Genomic DNA, 18,586 nt, shown 5'->3' with positions numbered 1-18,586 from the left:
CCGCAGCATTTTCAGACAAAAGCTGAAACATTTCAGGCGAGAGCTTTTCATTTTTCTGTCCAAAAGTCGACATTTTCCACCGAGTGCAGACACTTTCTGTGGAAAATGTCATTTGGCTGAAAACTCAGTTTCCCATTTGGAGAGTCAAAAGCCCCCACGACAGGGTCCTGCACCATGGATTTCATTGTGGGGCGAGCTCAGACCCCATATGCCAGCCTCACCCGCTGAATCACTGAGAACTGGGGGGTGTAGTGGAAATCCTGGGAGCGGCTCTGTCCAGATCACAGTGGCCCAGCCAGGGGGTTCATGACAGCTCAAATAAGAAGCCTCAGGATTTCACTGTCTGCATAGCAGAGCTCTCTTCTTGCCCTGCCTTTTCTCTGCACTAGCCCCCTTTCCATACCCTCTGTGTATCTGCTTTCACATTAGGCCTCTCAGCTGGTGCTGCTTCAGCTCCAGCCCATTGCTCGGTGGCTATTACCCCCTCTATCCCATTGCTCCTGTGAACCAAACCACCAAGGTTCAGCCCCCTCGCTACTTAGCACCCGTCCTAGGGATGCACTGGGCCGGCTCTTTTGGCCATGCCTTGCCTTCCCATGGGAGATCCCCCTAGCCTCAGCATCGCAGAGCCTCGCTGATCCGGCCTGAGCAGTGTTTGCAGCTTGGAGTGGATCATGCAGCCAAGATAATCTTGTGTTTAAGCGGCTTATCTGACACCTGCTCTGTGGATATGATAGGAGGGATCAGTATGGCTCCCCTTTGGTCTGTAGGCTCAGTGCCACTCTGGGTAGCCAAGCACTGTCCCTTCTCCATAGCCTCCCCTTCTCCGTAGCCTCCATAGTCTCCCATGTCCCAGCCCTCCAGTGACAGCCCATCTCCTGGCACATACACAGATGGAAAGCCGCCGCAGCAGCCCCATCTACCGATGAGTCCACTGACTCTCGGTTCATTTCAGGACCCTTCCTGCCTCTGAAACACTCTGTGGACTCACCCCACCTTGCCCCTGGGACCTTGCCTTGCTCAGCTCCCCTGTGGCACCTCTCTCCCTTCACTTTATCGCAGCATTGCTAGCACGAGAGCCTTCTCCTCGGCAGCTCCCGTCACCCTGGACAGCCTCCCTGCACGACTGTGTGGGGGCAGCTCTGCATCTCAGTCCAACTCCCAACCCCCTTGCTTGTGCCTCTTAATTCTCCTCTTGCTCAGCTGTTCTTAGCGCTGTCCCGCTGACGAATCAAACCCTTTCTGTTGCCCCGGACTGGCTATAACGTGGCCCAGGTACAGCTCTGCCCAAAGGCAAGAAGTTAACAAAAATCACACCCACCTCCTGTAGGCTGCTGAAAGTATTGGCACCGAGTTCAGCAAACGGGTAAGACGACAAAGAGCGTTGGGGTACCTGGTGCATGGATCAGAGAGCTGCCGAGAGAGAGAAATACGCAACCAAGTCAAATCAAAAAGCACCTCTCACTGCTTGCTCTCTCCCTTTCTCTTCTGAGGGCTGGATGTTGCTCAAAGACGTGGCTTGTCCTGCCTTTTGGCTAATACCTCGCTGCTTTGTAAAGATTATTTCACACTGCAAAGCGCTACGGGGGACATCCGATATGAAAGACGGTGCAGCCCTGGGCTCTGATCCAGCACAGGGTTATGCAGCTGAGTAACTTTGAACTCAATTCATAGTTGCGGCTTTGCAGCCTCAGGCCCATGGGGCCCAATCCTGGTGTTTATTATTTCTTTGTATTTCAGTAGCACCCAGAGTCCCGAGCTGAAATCAGGACCTTGTTGTGCTAGGTGCTGTGTGCGCGCGCGCACACATGCGCACACAGAGTGAGAGACAGCCCCTGCCCTGGAGAGCTTGCAATCTAAGCAAAAAACTCTTTGGAGCAGAGACCATCTCGTTGATTCGTGTTTGTCCAGCACCTATCATAATGGGGTCCTGGTGCAGGGCTATGGCTCCTGGACATTACCACAATACCAGTAGGACTCAGGAGGGGGTATTCTCTCTGTGTTCCAGGTGGGGAACTGAGGCCCAGAAAGACTTCAGTGACTTGATCAAGGTTCCAGAGGGTGCAATCCTGCTCTTGCCTAATGCTTTTCATCCATAGACACCAAAGCACTTTACAAAGGAGGCCAGCATCATTCTCCCCATTTTATAGATAGGAAAACTGAGGCACAGACAGGTGACGCAACTTGCACTGAGACCAGAGGCACAGGTAGGGACAGAGTCCCAGTCTCTTGTGCTGGCCATGATGCACAGCCAGCTTTCAGGTGATTGAATCCACATCTCTTGTGTCCCAGTGCACCACTTTAATCAGCAGCCCTTCTTTCTTCTTAGCCCAGGGGGGTTAGCCTATGGGACTCAGCGACAAAGATTCCTGTTGGCTGCAAGGGGAGCATCCAGGAGCTCTGTTGCGGCATTGTGTGGTACTGCACATTGCAATGGGTGCAGAGCTGCTATGGAGTTCTGCGTCACATCAATCAGCTCCCTTCTGATACAATCACCTCAATGATCCACTGACTAGCGGGGGTTTATTTTCTGCCTGTTGGGTGAGTTCCTAATGACAAGCCCTCTTTTTTCATTTCCACTTTTGAAAAATACGCATTAATTTGTCTTTCCTATCAATTGATTTTCCCGTTAAGCTGCTCTCTGCCTGTCCTTGATCTATCCCTTGCAGGAAAATCTCTGTAAAAGAAATGGATACCCTATTGCTTAAGAGATTAAAATTTACTGAAGACTTCTACCCCAAAGGGGTGCAAGGAATTGATTTGTAACAATTAATTATAAATGTTTTAATTTAAATGGCTAATGTAGAAGATAGATATAAAACAGCAAACTCCTGAAGTGTTTTATGGGTCCTTAAAGACCACTAAACACTTGTTCCAATTCTGCTAAGTTCACCCAAATGACTTTTGTTTCCGCAGTTGGGAGTGGGTGGGAGGGGATAGAAATTTCCCGCTGTATTTTAAATACATCCAGGCAAGTTGTGATTGATTTATTACTCTGGGGCCAGAAGTTTCCTTCAAAAGACCGAGAGGTCCTTGATGCTATGGAGGGGAGAGAAGGGAATTTTGCGGGATGAGGTTCAGTGTGTCTGGTGTGGAACCAGCACAATGCCTGTTACTTCCCTTACGTCCCATCCATTTGTCTCAAGGGACAACACTCATTTTAGTTCTCAGGGCCTTGAGCCTGAAAGGTATTTACACACCTGATTCCCACTGAGTTCAGATATCTTTGAGGACCTGGGCCAGAGTGCCATACATTGCATGCAGATTTGAAACCAGATCCTCAGCTGGTGCAAATCAGTGACGCCCTATATATTTCAATGGAGCTACACCGAGTCACACCAGCCCCTTGAGGTCCCCCTTGCTTTTACCATCACAATTTATTTTCATCAGAACCACTGAATCATGAAACGAAGTACTATAAAGAGCTATTTCCACTAAAGGAAGGAATCCCTCAATGTCTGAAGTTTCCTGAATTATTCATGTTGCGTGTGTCCCTGTAACAGGGCACTGGCCCTTTAAGGGAAGCTATAGGCTGTGTGCAGCCCCGCCTCCTGGTTTATCATGGCACAAGGGAATTGTGGGAGCTGTAGTTTCCAGAGAGACCCTGGGGATTGTAGGCTGCAGCAAGGCATGCTGGGAAGGAATGCCAGGGATATAAGGAGCAGACTGGGCAGGAGAAGGGCAGATGAAGTGGGATGAAGCGGTGGTGTGAGCTCCTAGTGGCTGCATCAAGCTGGCTGTGGATCCCTGAACAAAGGTTGGTGGAGGAGGGCTGGGAAGAGGGGGGGGAAAGGAAGAAACCCTGACACGGTAAGTGGATGGGTAAAGTCAAGCTGCTTGGGGGTGCTGCAGAAGGGGTGAATCTTTAGGCCTGTTGTGGAGGTGGAAGGACGTATCTGGGATGAAAGAAGCGGAGACCTGGTATGTGCCCCCGCTCCTACTTAGGGGCCCCTGACAGGACCTAGGGGGGAGAAGCTTCTCTTTCCCTCTCTGCCTCAAGGGGGCAGACCTTGAGCAAGCCCAGTGTAGCCCTGGGATGGCAAAGTGCTGTCTGTCGATCCTTTCCATTAGTAGTGGATCTACTGGGTGCAGGGGCTGCTGATTGTCTAGGGTCTTGTATCATTTTGGTGCCTCTGCTCCCAACCGGGAGCAGGAAATGTGGTTAAAAATGAAACCTGCATGGGGGGGGGGGGGAATGAACTGAACTCCCCAAAGGCTCATTTTGAGTTCTGAGTAGATGCATTGTGCGTTCACCCCACCTCCATAGCAGCCCCAAGGGAAATATCCAGCACCGTGGGGTGTGTGTGTGTGTGATGTCAAAGGTTAGAAGGAGTGTTTTTGCCTTCGGGGTACAGATGGCCACTGGCAGATTCACTCTCATGATGCAGTGTCTGTAACTGGCTGCTGGAGTGATCTGTTAGGGAAGTGGCCTGGAATTACCCCTAGCTCTGCTCCTGCAGCTCAATGCAGGTGAGTTTCTCTTATGATAAACCCAGTGGCTGTTTATGAGGTTGTTGTTGTTGCTCCTATGATTCCTTTGCTCTAAACACAATGGCCCTTGCAATGGCTACCACTGCTAGACACTTCATCCTGGCTTTTAATCCTATCTGGTCTTTGAAACAGCATCTTGCTGCTCTTCGGAGCTCATGCAAATGCCATTATCTCTTCCTTTCATCCTCTCCCCATGTGATGTCCCTGTCAGTACATACCCTGCAAGATGATACTTCCTATTACTGCGTCTGCTGCTAATCCTCCTCTGTCTCTTACATCTTAATGGTAAAAGGGAAGAAATGCTTTTTTTCCAGTGTAAGTTGGCTGCATAATAAACCTATTGACTGGCTGGAAAAAAAACAGGCCCTTATTTCAGATTGCCGAGCCCTGAGCAGTGCTCTCCTGGAGTTATGAGTCTGTTACTAAAGCTTTGGAGTGATTATCTCAACTAAATGGGCTTTTTCCCCTCCAGTTGAGTCTCATTTACTTCTCTTAACCTATCCTCTCCCAATCCAAATAAAAACAATTAGAGGCGCACACAAGTCCTCGCTCCAGAATCACAAACATATTGAGAGTGCAGGTTTCAATACTCCAGTAGCTTGTTGCACTCTGTAATAGGGGCATGAGCTCTGGTGTCCTGTAAAGTATGCATCCGACAAAGTGAGCTGTAGCTCACGAAAGCTTATGCTTAGATAAATTGGTTAGTCTCTAAGTTGCCACAAGTCGTCCTTTTCTTTTTGCGAATACAGACTAACACGGCTGTTACTCTGAAACCTGCATTTTAATGGTGGCTTATACACTGCTGGTGGGTTTGATTTCAGAAAGACGCTGCATGATCCTGTAGGAATACACACCTATTTCCAGAAAGCTCGTTCAGGTTAACAGTGTAGATGTTACGAAGGGGACCTTGCTGCTCCACAGTTAAGGTTGAGATGAGCATTGTTTTGTGGGTTTAACTCCCCCCCCCCCCCCCCCAACTACTCTACTCTAAAGTTCACATGTGAACTTGGATTGTCTTAAACTATTCTGCATAATCAGGGCTTGGAACAAGGTTAGTGGTGTAAATGACTGAATGGGGTTGGTCTGAGCTAGTGTCAGTCACCCACTACTACATGGGGTGAGCAATACTTAAACCGTTATTAAGGATTTGATCTAGTTCTACAAACTGATGCGCACCTGGGATCTGCACTAGAGGAAGTGACTGGTACACATGCTGTGAGACTGCTGCTTTGTTTGGCACTAAATGTTCCCCTGCAGTATCTCATTGCAGGGGAAGAGAAAATTGGAATTGATGAGAACTGCTGGAAACCGATGTGAAATTGACTAGTTAACTTTTTATTGTTGAGTGAAATGAAGAAAGTAAAAAATAAGTGGTAGGAAGTAAGTTGCATTTGGAGAATTCTTTCCATTTTAATAATCTCCAATGTAATATTAGTAAGAGTGAGGAAATTGGTTTTTTAACAGTTGTTTTTAACCTGAGTATTTCTCTCTCAGGCTCCAGTCTGGAAACACTTAAGCATGTGTGCAACATAGACTAAAGTTAAACATGCAGTTACCTGTTTGCAGGGTTGGGGCCTATGTCTACAAAATTCACTGGAATGCTTTCATGTGAAAGGAACTAGGGGTGTGCACAAGAATAAATATTTGGCTGCTTTTGGAGGGGCACTTCCTGTGCCCTCGCCCCTATGCAGTCAGAGGAGCTGCCTCTCTGTTCTCCCCACCTGTGGAGCTCGCTCTCTCCCAGCAGCAAGAGGCACTGGATCTTCCCCCGCAGCCCCAGGGCTGGAGGAGCTGTCATTTCCTGCCCGGGGCCAGAGGAGCTCGCTCTCTGTCCCAGCCCTGGCAGAGTTCTGTACCCCTGCTGATTTTATGGGGGTGACCCTGCTTGCCCCTGCTTGCGCACACCCTGCTAATCAACCATTCTTCTGAAGCTGGAACACATGGACTAGGAGCATTTGAAGAGAAAATTGAGTAACTTGATTTGGTCCAATATATCTGACCACCTTGGGCCAAGATCTTCAAAGTGCTTCCAGATGCCTCAAAACCTTGAGGTTTGACATGCTGGCTGCTCCGCACCGAGCAGGCAATTGCCTACCTTCTGTGAGGCTATGGCTACTCTCTGCGGCTTTTAGCGACACAGCTGTGCCACACAGTGTAGCTGCTGTCTGTCAGCCCTGCCAGCTGGGCATAGCCAAATTTCACACTAGATAGGGGTGCTGGACATGCACCAAACTTGTGTGTTCTCTCCTTCCTGCTTGCCCCAGAAAGGCTAAAGCACTAACCTCCGAGGTTCCTGGCCTGTCTTAAATCTTAGGCCTCTTTTCCCACCCCTGCCTTTCTTCTGGGTCGTCCAGTCCAGTCACTGACACCCTTTTAAGCAGCTTAATTTGTGAGCAGACCTTTCAGACTGTTCTCCCCCTCCTCTTGAGGCAGCTTTTATGACTGAAATATTTCTTGATGTCTCCGAGATGGAAGCTTGTTTCTCTAGGTTCCAGTGGTGCTTTAATCTGGCTATTGATCCTCGTTGAATTGCCACATGAATAAGGGAAACGCACGTGGCCAGAGAGGGCCATCGAGCCAAGCAGACTCCACTGCATCTTGGGGTTTGCTTTGCTGGTCCCACATCCCCTCCAAAGAGAGATTTAGGAGTAGGACTGTTCCCCCTAAACACAATCTGTAGCCACCCTGGCCGCCTCCACAGTGATTACGCCACGCTCCCACCGTTCACAACATCCTGACGACTGCAGGGGTGGTGCTTGGAGCCTTGTGTTCCAACACGCACCAGGCCCTGATGCTTATGCTTCACTGGCTGGTCTCCTCCAGCTGTTCTGCTGCCATCCAGCCCAGGGCAATGGGAGCATGTGCATCCTGGTGCATGTACAAGACTATGGTTTGAGGCCAGGGCTTGCTGATGTGTCTCATCTGCATGGGGCAGGGAGGAACGGGGGGGAAGGGAAGACAACCGGGGCAATGCAAAGTTCTCCCAACTGCCTGGGACTCCCAGGGTTTGCTAAGGCAGCTGAGGATAAGTGTGGTGGAATGCTAAACCTATATTTTGCTCCATGTGGCTCCACCTAGGGGAGCAACACACCTGAGCTGGTAACAGTCATACCTGGCAGTGCCTTGAAGGATCTTACACAAGAGATCCTTCTTTATCTCTCCACAAGGGAAGCTCTCTAGCCAGGCCAAATCAGTTATGGAAGCCTGACTTGCTAGTAGCAGGCCCACAGCCTAGCATGGACAAGGAGTACAGGACAGTTACCTAGGCATCCTTGTGCCATGGTATGCCAGCTACACTGGCTGCAGGGCGTAGTTGGTGTAGGATCCCTGATGGCAGTTCTTTGCCACCTGGAGATCATCCCATAACCTGATCCACTGGGTTTCCAGCCCAAAGATGGGGCAGGATCTGGCTGAATATATCCCCTTTCTATGTGCCTTCCAATTCACATAGGCTGTGAGGGCTGATGTGCAGACATTAGCATATTACTATGTGACTTCACACCTGGATACCCCATCCATGTATAGGATCCATAGTCCCTGGTCATGTGACCTGATCTTTCACATCATGATTCGCTGGCTCAATCAGCCAGGAGCAAACTGGCAGCCATGCAAGGCAGGGAGGCCGTCTAGCAAGCTGGCTCCAAATTGCTGGGCAGTTGTAAAAGCACTACTGGCTAGGAAACGACTGCAGTGAGGCTGGTGTGTGAGAACCAGACCCACTTAACTAATGACGGGCTGGGAGCTCGTGGAGTGCAGATGCCAGCCATCTGGCGGGGTTATTAGCAGTTTGCTGACTTCTGGAGCATGCAGCTGTGTGGATTGCAAAGTGGAATGAGCTGGTGAGCTTTAGCTTTTGCAATCCCTGGAAAGCAAAGGGAGAACTGACCTACTGGATGTGAGACCTGGAGCATAGCAAAGGCAGCGAGGTGCTAATACACCTTCGTAAGCCACAGAGCCTCAGGTGGTAGGTATCCCCATTTTCCAGATGGGTAAACTGCAGCACTGGGAGGAAAAGTGAGTTGTCCAAGGTCCTATAGTGAGCTTGTGCCAGAATCCAGATCTCATGATTGCCTTGCTCTGACCACTAGGTCATATTGCCTCCCCTTCTAATTGCTCTTGGTGGATGTGTGATGGAGGTAGAGAGTTGACTATTGCTGGCCCAGTTCTGCAACCATGAGTAGCAGTGGAACAGCTGCAGTGTCAGATCCCATAGGGGTCACTCGCATGCTTTGCAGGGTGGTACTGAAAGAAGATGCTTGGATGAGAGTTTGAAACTGAACTGCCCATTGTCCCTGGATCCACTTAAACCAGATCTCTGATGCTTGAGCATTTAGAGCTAAACAACTAGGCCTGTTAGCTGGAGCTGCAATGCACTCAAACCTCTTCCATGGTCCAGCCACTAAGGAACACAGGACTCCCCGACCCCCACACTCTGCTAATCTGAGTGAATAATTCAAAGATGGGTCTATGTTGACTATGAAGATTCATTATCTTTAAGGATACATCTGACAAACCTGGGCTGGGTTTATAACTATTCCATACCAAGGATACTCTGCCTGGCTTGGATTTCCATACAGCTCTAGTTAGGAAACCAAACACTGACCCTTCTCAATTAGTCTTGAGGGCCAAAGTGCCCCTTGCAATGATCTTCTTCTAGTAAAATCTCTTATTTCTGCTTTCCAAGTATCCCTACCTGAGAATGGGGGGAGTAGCACTGCTCATGAGGGTCTCCTGGGAAGCTTTGTTGTCCTAGCAACCTACTGCTTGGAGGCTGTGGAGTGGGGAAACTGCCTCTCAAGGTTGGGTTCTTACCCTGAATCTCAGAAACCTGGTTTGTTGGGTGAACATAACTGCTGTTCTCCATGCCATTAACTACAGCCAATCAGGGTCAGGAGCAAGAGCATGAGGCTGCTAAGAAGGATGAATCCTCCTCTTGCTTTTTTAAAAAAAAAAAAGCAAGAGGTGTCTCTCCAATGGCTTTCCAATTTCCCAGCCACCTGCTTAACAGACTTATTGCTTTTATAATTACTTTTAGGCACTTATAAGATCTGGTTTCCAGGCAACTTGTTGCATCTTTTATTTCCTCTTGCCAATCTGTTTTCTGACTTTAAGTGTTGGAACAACATCATCCAGATTCTTAAAGCAGAGGGTTTTTGTTTGTTTGTTTTTTTTTTGGGGGGGGGGGGGGTAGCCATTTTTCTTCCCTTAACTCTGCTGGGTGAATGTGATGCTGTGCCAGCATTTCAAGACCAGGTCTTGGGTGACAAGGTGTAGCTATTAGCATTGCACACTGCCAGATCCCAGCATCCATAAATCACCTTAGTTTCATTGTCTCTCCTGGAGCTAGGCCAATTTACACTGGCTGAGGAGTGCGCCCTAAGTACTTACAGCCTCCCATCTGAAAGGACAAGGTGGGCAGAACTAAATGAGCTGACTTGGGGAGATCTGACTGATCTCCCTGCACAGTGAGGGAGCTCTCTATAGGATCTTCCCTATGGGAAGGCAGGTAGCATGCTGGCTACTCACCCTTGGCATTTGAGCCTGGGGCAGGGCTAGTCTGCCAGGGATTCAGTAGAAGGTGAATGTATGGAAACCTGGATGAAAACGCTCTACTGATAGGGCAGTTTATACCAGCTGAGTCTGGCCCACTGTGCTCCGGTTCTGATAAATGCTGAGGCCATAATTCAAACAAGGCATGTGCTTAAAGTCACCCTCTTTACTCAGTAAAACAGGTAGGCACAGGCCAAAGTCCCACTGAAGACCATAGACTTAAACATGTGCTTTGCTGAGCTGGGGCCTGGTTGTGGAACCCTTACTTTATCCTACAGATGAGCACTTCCTCCTACAAGCAGGCCAGCTTACTCCAAGGGGGCTGCTTTGCGCAAGCACACTCCAGCATGCGTGATGGCTGTACAACTGGGTCCTTCTAGCTGTGCTGATCAGGGTGCAATGCTGAGCAGCTGATCCAGATGGAGAGTCCCCCAAAGTGGTGTGGCAACACCTCACTCCTCCAGGGCCTGCATCCTAAAGAATGGGAAGAGCAGAGTGGCAAACTCTCCTTCTCAACACTGGAGAAGGAACACATCCCAGGCTGGGCCCTATATTTCTATGCAGTGCTCTTTGGAAGGGTCATTTGGATTGGGCGTAAACTTCAGGCAATGGCTAGTGGAGAGGTTCTGGCTTCAGTCAAACCAGTTTGTCCAGCTCCTGTGTCAACTTGGAAGACTTATGTTCCCAGCTCCCTAGCACACTTTAATGGCACCTGCTGAAAGGGCTTCTCTGGATCTTGTGCAGAACTGGAACTCAAGCTGCAGTCTCTGGATTTTTAGGAAGTCGGGGATGGTTGAGTTTGGCCAGATCTAAAGTGAAGGACCATCTGCAAAATTCTGATCTGGATTCAAGCTGAGTTCTCTGGGCATGTGAAATTGGGATTGTGGTTTGAACCATCACTTGTTGAGACACAATTCTAGGAGCCGGATTTGCATCTTGTAACCTGGCCCTTGAAAGGGGCTGCACATATGGGCACCAGCACTGCATAAGGAGCAGGTTAGGGATAGAACCAAATGTAAAGCCTGAGTCACAGTTCAAACTTCCCTCTTGCTTCCCCTCTCCTCACGAAGGAAGGAAACTGGGCCAGCCCTTTTCCTGGTGTAGGTTGCTTGCTCAGCAGTACTGGCTTCCATGCTGGTTGGCAGAACCAACCCTTTTCCCTTGTATGCCCACTCCCTGCCCACCTGTGTAGAAGGGAGTAGCCACCTGCTGACCACTGCTCTCCTTACCACACAGGGTCTGCCAATGTGGGTAGTTAATGCAGGGAGGAAGGGGGCACGTGCATAGCCAGCTTCACGCTCAAGCCCATAGTGACTCTGAGTTGCTGCCAGAGCATCTGAATGGCCTCAGCTCAGAGCCACAAGGTCACTCGACATTCCCTGAAACAGTGGTGGGGGGGTTTTATGGCCCTGCAAGGGACTGTATGAAGCTGTCCTCCTCAGACAAAGGAGGAAGGGGAGGGAAAGAACAATGGAAAGAATGCACTAACTTACAGAGCAGGGTGATCTGTGAGTTATGCAAACTATGCAGGCAAGTCACTGGGCTCTAAAAGGTTAGACATTAACAATGAGGTCAGTCATTGAACGCTTGTTGAAGTGTAATTTAATTAGCTCTTGCGTGACCCACATGGATCTCTGAATTTCTCCAGGCTGTGAACAGTCTAGCATCTAAAGACTCAGCTGGCCTATATCGCTTGCCCAACAGTTCATTGCAGTGGCCTTTGCTCTCCATCTCACTCCAACCCCACCCCTGGGCTGACAGCTGTCATTAGTGGTCACAATTAGGTCATCAATCAATAGGCAACTCTCCCATTTGAAATCCTTAGGGACACTGGATCTGAACATTGGCTTTTGCCAACAATTTCTAAAAGTTGGTTAATATGGCAGGACCTGCTCCATGGAGGAGGCAATGGGGAATTTGATGTAGAACTGGCCTTCAGTGGACATGACCTCAATTTTAATGACCAAGTTTCTTCCGTTCTCCCAACTAACTTAAATAGACAGGGACAGACTATGGGGAGGGAGCAGATGTAAGGTGATAAACACTGTACAGTAAGACCTAGGTTGCAGGGCTTTTTCATGGCTAGTGATTTTGGGGAGCCCAACTTGTTACACTTTTTTTTTTAAAGGGCCTGATTTCATCTAACGGAATGAATGGGTGTATGGCACCTCCTGGCCCCTCTAAGGTATCTTGTCTTCACCTAACGTTCTAGTTGCCTAGTAACATGGCTGCTTGGAATCCCAGGCTTGAATTCCAGCATCAGCTTGGCATCCTTCTGGCGAGCCCCTGCCTAAGGTAAGTGAGACTCTATTGTAAGCCAGCCTGCTGCAGGAGCCCCCTTTTTTTTTTAAAATGGGGAGAGACTCAACCACCAGGCTTTCTTAGAGGTGCTGAGCACCTGCAGCTGTCTCACTAAACTCACTGGGAGTTTGGGGGTTTTTTGTTTTGGTTTTTCCCCACACTTTGGGTCTGTAACTCATTGGTTACCATGGGAACACTTGGATTTTAAAAAAGATGAATTTTTAGATCCTGGGGAGAATTTTTTTCCCCATCTTTGGCTCCCCAAGTCGTCTGACTCATTTTACTGGGCATGTCCCTCTCTAGAGGTCACAACACAGTCAGCAATTGACAAGCTTGTTCCCTTTCTCATTGACTTGCCAATTCTTGAGTCAGCTGCTGAGTGTAGAATGGAGTCCAAGTCACCGATTGCTCCAGATGGTGTGTAACCATCACTCTTCCGGAATACACCTTGTGGATCTAGGATCTTGTCCATAAATCTAGCGGTGAAATAACCCCTTTCATGCCTTCTGCAAGCTCTCCATCTGAACACTGATACATTTCTCTCCATCGCTTATTTAAGGGCAATGTTTTACTGAGCTTTTTGCCTGCACGTGACTAATTCTAGTGGGGGGGCAGTGAGATGAGGAACGAGCAGTGCGTTGTGACTTGCCCCACAGAGTTCTGGTTCTGAGCTGGAAGAATGGGTGTAGTTGGGGCCCCATGTTGGGACTTGGGAGACCTGGGTTTGATTCCTGCAACTGCTGTACCAATTTATTTTGTTGGGTGGCCAATTATTAGGGTGTGGTTTTTTGTTTTGGTTTTTTTTAATGCTGGACTTTCTTGCCCCTTTGAGGAGGCAGGGGTGAGTATGTAGAAGAGAGAAAAATCTGAGGGGCTTCATGGTTTGACCCTTTAAATAAAAGGCAGCAGACCAGGTTACACCTGCTGTGGGCTCTGAAGTCACAGAGCTACAGTAACTGACTTCAGCTGAGGACCTTGCACAGCATGGTTCTTATAAGCATGTCCAGTCTCCGATACCAGCTGACTTTTTTTTTTTTTCTCTCATATAAAGCTCTAGCTAATCCTGAACATGACTCTCAAATTTCTGTGTTCTTCTCCCCCCCCCCCCCTCCCCGCACACCCTCCCATTTTAACAAAGTCAATGTGGTTACCCTCAACTTCTCATTTCATCTTGGAATGGTTTCATTTGTCTCAAGGAACCAGTTCCCCTCATTGTAATTCAGGTGTGGGTGGGAAATGGAATATTTTGGGGTTCCTCTGTGAACACTGGTTGGCGTGTGCTTTTCCTTTAAGAAAGTATCTTTTAAAACACCAGCACCAGACATTCAGCTGGTGCAAAGTGGCATAACTCCGCTGGAACAATGGGGGTACACTGATTTACTCCAGCTGAGTATTTGGCTTTACAGGGTTTTAAGTACCCTCCCACTATTCCTATGTGGAATGAGATTTAATTCTCATTGCCTCTTCATAAAATGACTTCATCTCTTCTCAGCCTCTTTCTCTTCTTTTCTCCCCAGTAAGGGATAATTCACTTCATCACCATGGAGTCCAGGCATTGAGGGAAGGGACACCATAGAAGTGGGGAGAACTGAAAGTTGTAGTGCAACATAATACACAATCATCAGAAATCTCCATGGGAAAAGCATTTGCCTTATAAAGAAACGTAAGCGCTTTTTACAATAAAATGTTATCCACCAATCTTGCAGGTTCCTCATGTAAAGCATCAAATCTGGATTTGAAGGATTGATTCTAAATCCCCTTCCCACTGTACATAACAGTAGTAAGTCTCAAGCCTGAGCCACCTGCTTCTGTGCTCTCCAGGATGTGAGATGTTAAAGGGTGGGGAATGGGCATTTATGGGGGACACCCGAGGTGAAGATCCCCCATCTGCTACAAAAGTTCCTGCTGGTGCTGACCATGCCCTGGAGCTGTCAGGTAAACTCTCCCCTATCTTTCAGACCTCCCTCAACCCCAGTAGGGTCAAGTTTTGACCACCCCAAGCCACCTAATGGGATTGCTTTCCTTGGAGCACACCCATGAATTTTTTCCACTTACTGGTTCCTTCAATGGCAGCCTCTTACTATCATTTCTCTTATCACACCACCTACCAGCCCCAGCCCAGATTGGGACACCATTGTGTTAAGTGCCACACATGCCAAGTAAAACAATGGCCCTGCCTCAAAGAGCTTGCCATCTAAATACCCAAAGAATGGGCAAAGGCAGTGCTGTTATTCCCCACTTGACAGATATGGGGGACTGAAGCACAAAGGTTTAGGGAGTGGGTGACACAGCCAGAAACAGAACTTGGATCTGCTGGGTCCCAGTCCACTGCCTTCCTCTCTTGTGAAGAGAGCAAGGGGCAACTTCTCCAGTTCTTGGACTGAATTCCTCTTTTTGCCTTCTCCGTGGCCTGTTAAAGTCTATGAAGCCTGGGAATCCTCCAAAGGCCAGATGGGAGAACCATTACAGTACTCTGGTCTGACCTTCTGCATAACCCTGGCATAAGCCCATCGCTAATTAGGTCCAGTCTTGATGTGAAGGCTCCAAGTGAGGGTCCCTAGATTTTTCTAATGGCTAATTACCACCAATATCCCAGATCAGTAACCTGTAGAGGTGCTTATGGTGCAAAGATGAGGCTATTTTTCCAGAAAAGTAGCAGGAGTTTGAACACTAATGGGGTAGCATGATTTTTTTTGTTTGGCTTTCTCATCAGTGATGAGAAAAATGGAAGACCAAAGGATATAAAAGAGGCATTATTAGCGTTGGCTGATTCTAGAGTCTGAAGTTGTGGCTGAGTAACTTAAAACACTGGTGAACCTGCTGCTGGAACAAATCACGTGAAATGTGATTTTTGTTTTTCAGTTACCCAGGCCCTGCTTGCACTGTCTCGTGCTGTACGTCCTGAGTGGTGCAACAGACACATCATTCATCAAACTCCTCTGGCTTCTGTAGAAGGCTCCCAAGAACACCACCAATATCCTGTGCTAATGCTCATCGCTGCAATATGTCAATTCTGGCCCTGAACAGAAAGCTGGCTGGCAGGCAGAGCTTTCCAGTGGCTGGATGACTCGGAGCTGTAGTCCATCAAACAGAGCAATTTCCAATGTACTTCAGAGCAATAGAGGAAACAGGATTCCTCATCAGCAAACACTTGGTCTTAAGTGTCCAGTGATTATGACTTAATTTAGTAATCATTGGCATGGGGATGAGCGTAACGAATTGGCTGGGTATTTACAGGAAGGCTGTTATTCAGTAGTCACTGAATATAATGAAGGCTTTCAAACCCAGATGACTGCATGGCTCCAAAGTTTGATATTGGGTTATGGAGCCTTTCCAGTGCTTGTCCTGCCTCTGACCTCCTATGTCAACACAGGCAGGTCTGTGTCCCTTCATGCAACCCAGCCCACTTTCAGCCTTGTAACACAGGCTAAGGTAATGCACTGCAGCATCATGTCTTGCATTTAAATGTTCCTCACTTGTATTCCTAACTCTGAAGCTTTTGCATAGCAGAAGCTTCATTTCAGTTGTCTTAAGCCTTCTGGACATTAGACCTGTCATTAAAATACCTTCTGTTGCAGGTTAGTGGGAGTTGTGTGCATAAGGACCTCATCCCTGGTTATGCAGCAATCCTGTTTCAGCAACATGCAGTGAGCAGATGTTTCAGGCTAAGGAAATTCCGTATGGCCCGTAGCAGTGTGTTCAGCCATGCACCATGGCTCTTTGAGGCAAGGGCTTTCTTGGTATTGTGCCCAGCACAATGGGGCCCTGGACCATGACTGGCGTTCACAGGTGCTAATGCAACAGAAATTGGCTTCTGTTGTGTTCTTGAGCAGAAAACCAGGCTTGAAATGAAAACCTCTTTGAGGAGCTAGATCAGCTCCAGCCTCTTTCTAGACACTTGGTCAGCTGGGATGTGTAAATCAACCTGGCCACTTCCTGATTTGCAAGGGGCATTTCAGATGCTTGTCCATGTGCCAGGGTGGTAAAAGGGCTAAAACACAGACCTGCAACTGTCACATGCAGACATCACTGCTAAGGGAGCAGCTAGAAAAATGGACTCCAGTCCAACCTCAAAAGAGCCCCTTCTTGGAGCAGTGACTTCTTTCTACCATTCCAGAACCCACTGAGAGCCAGAAACAAGGGCTAAGCGCATCCTGTATTGGAAAGACTCAGACTCTCAACCATTCTCTAATGGAGGTTAGGAGACAGATTGCTGGAGACTGACTGGCTCTGATCCAGTGTTTAAAATGCCTATCTTCACACTAGTTTTACCTTCCCAAACCAATGTGTTCCTGCATTTATTTCCCTAGGCGTGATGGAGAGTTCTGTTCACCAAGGGCTGAATAGTACCATCATTTTTTGGAATCTGTGATGTAATGATCCCTGCATGAGACATCACAATCTCTGCATGGGCACCTACAAATAGCACAGGGCAGCTGCTGGGCACGTTGCCAGTGCACACACTGAATAACCATTGAATGGCTGTAGAACATTTCCACTTGCTCAAAAGGTGATCTGCGGGGCTGGACAGGAAATGGGTTTTCTGGCCCCCAAGAACTTGAGGTTGTTAGAGCTGGTTGTGGGGGAGGCACCCCTATTTCACGCTTTTTTTTTAATGGTGCACATATGTGCCCTTGTCTCCTCCCCTGTCTAGGTCTGAGGTTGGACTGCAAGCGCTCTGGAGCCTGAAATTTCCAAGTCCTGAATTAGTGGCCGGACCAGCCATGAGGAAAGTGTACCCCAGGAGTCCAAGGTCACATAGCAGACATGAGGGCCTCTTTCCTACCCCCCCACCACCTGCATGTTGGAAAAGTGAGTTATCTTCAGAATAGGTGCTCTGCAGTTCTGGTGCAATGGCTCCCTCTGCCTGTGTTCTGGTGGCCATTCTTGGATGGACTCTGGGTGCTTAAGGTGTCTTATGGGCAAAGGATGAATTTGTCCCAGCAACACGTCCAATGGCTACTATCCCACCAGAGCCGTAGTGGAAGCACGGGTAAGGCAGGCATGCATGGCTTAGCACAGCTCCTACCAGTTTGGCTTCTTCTGACAGGTCTGTAGACAACCTTGCTGCTCTCTTTTCACTGCCCCCCCACACACCCCTCCTCACTCACATGGCCCTTTGTGCAGTGGCAAATAACATGAGATGCAAGGTACAAATGAATGAGGATCCTTGTGAGTCTGAGCATCATACCTGTAGAGGGAAGACCTGAGAGAAAGCAGTTTCTTTTAAACTCTGGGTACCAAAAAAGCAGATGGGACTGGAAGAGAAGGAATGAATGCTGTGGCCCTGGTTCCCTAAGGGGCTGCAGAAAGTGTTAATGGTCTGACGCACCGGATTTGGTTTCAGTGGAGATGTAATTGCCTATAACTTGACTAATACAGTAGTGAATTGCCCCACCCTGTCTCCAGAGTAGCCTGGTTAGAACTGGTTGGAAATCAAACATCCCTCATCTTTTTCTCCCCTTCTATGCTCCCCCCCCCCCCCCCCCCCCAAAAATCATCTGTTCAAAATGTTTTTTGTTTTGAAAATTATTTCAAATCAATGCTTCAAAATGAACCTGTCTTTTCTTTCAACTTAAAATATTTCAGTTTAGACCAGAACCAACAATTTGTTTTAAGCCAAAAACCAAACTGTTACTCTGATTACCTACATTTTGATAACCAAAGAAGACAAAATGACGTTGACTCTGATTTAGAAGGGAGGTGCTGTATAGAAACTTCTGGGAAAAGTTTTGATTTGTCCCATGAGAATTTTCACTTTCTCATTTGGGGGGAGAGGGGGATTCCAACTTTAAAATTTGTATTTTGTATTCTACCAGTTCTTGTTCAAATACAATCTCAAATACCCTTTCCCCATTTTGCAGCTGTAGGCATCATGGACACCAGCTCACAAGAGCACATTACACACCCAAGGAGTCCCCACTGACTGCACTGAGAAGGCTCAACAAAGTTGGATTTGTTTTGGGGGTTTTTTTGTGGGTTTTTTTATGCTTGTGCTCCAATCCTGTGCTGGATTGGGGTCAGGGCACTCATTACCTTATAGAATTGTACTCCTGATCATCTTCTCCGAAAGCTCTATGTGGTTTGTTTTTTTTTTTTTTGTTTTTTTTGTTTTAAGCTTTAGTGTAGATATTAAATCTTTTTCCAGTACAGAATGCATCACCGCTTTTGGAATCTCTTCATTGTCAGGGCAGGCTCAGAATGAGAGGGGTTTTTTTTTATTTTTTATTTTTTTTAAAAGGTG

At 48.0% G+C, this 18,586-nt stretch overlaps 1 long non-coding RNA gene across 1 annotated transcript; it reads left to right on the top strand.

Annotated features, from left to right (window-relative positions):
- The first annotated feature begins 3,683 nt into the window (after positions 1-3,683).
- On the top strand, positions 3,684-13,897 carry LOC141974735 (uncharacterized). Its single transcript, XR_012635802.1, has 3 exons — positions 3,684-3,757; positions 12,170-12,336; positions 13,860-13,897. It is a non-coding gene; the product is annotated as an uncharacterized LOC141974735 (long non-coding RNA).
- The last annotated feature ends 4,689 nt before the right edge of the window (positions 13,898-18,586 follow it).

Source organism: Natator depressus, chromosome 19 (genome assembly GCF_965152275.1).
Source record: "Natator depressus isolate rNatDep1 chromosome 19, rNatDep2.hap1, whole genome shotgun sequence".
Taxonomy (NCBI): Eukaryota; Metazoa; Chordata; order Testudines; family Cheloniidae; genus Natator; species Natator depressus.
Note: the sequence above shows the minus strand (reverse complement) of the source record. Positions and strands in the feature narration are given on the sequence as shown.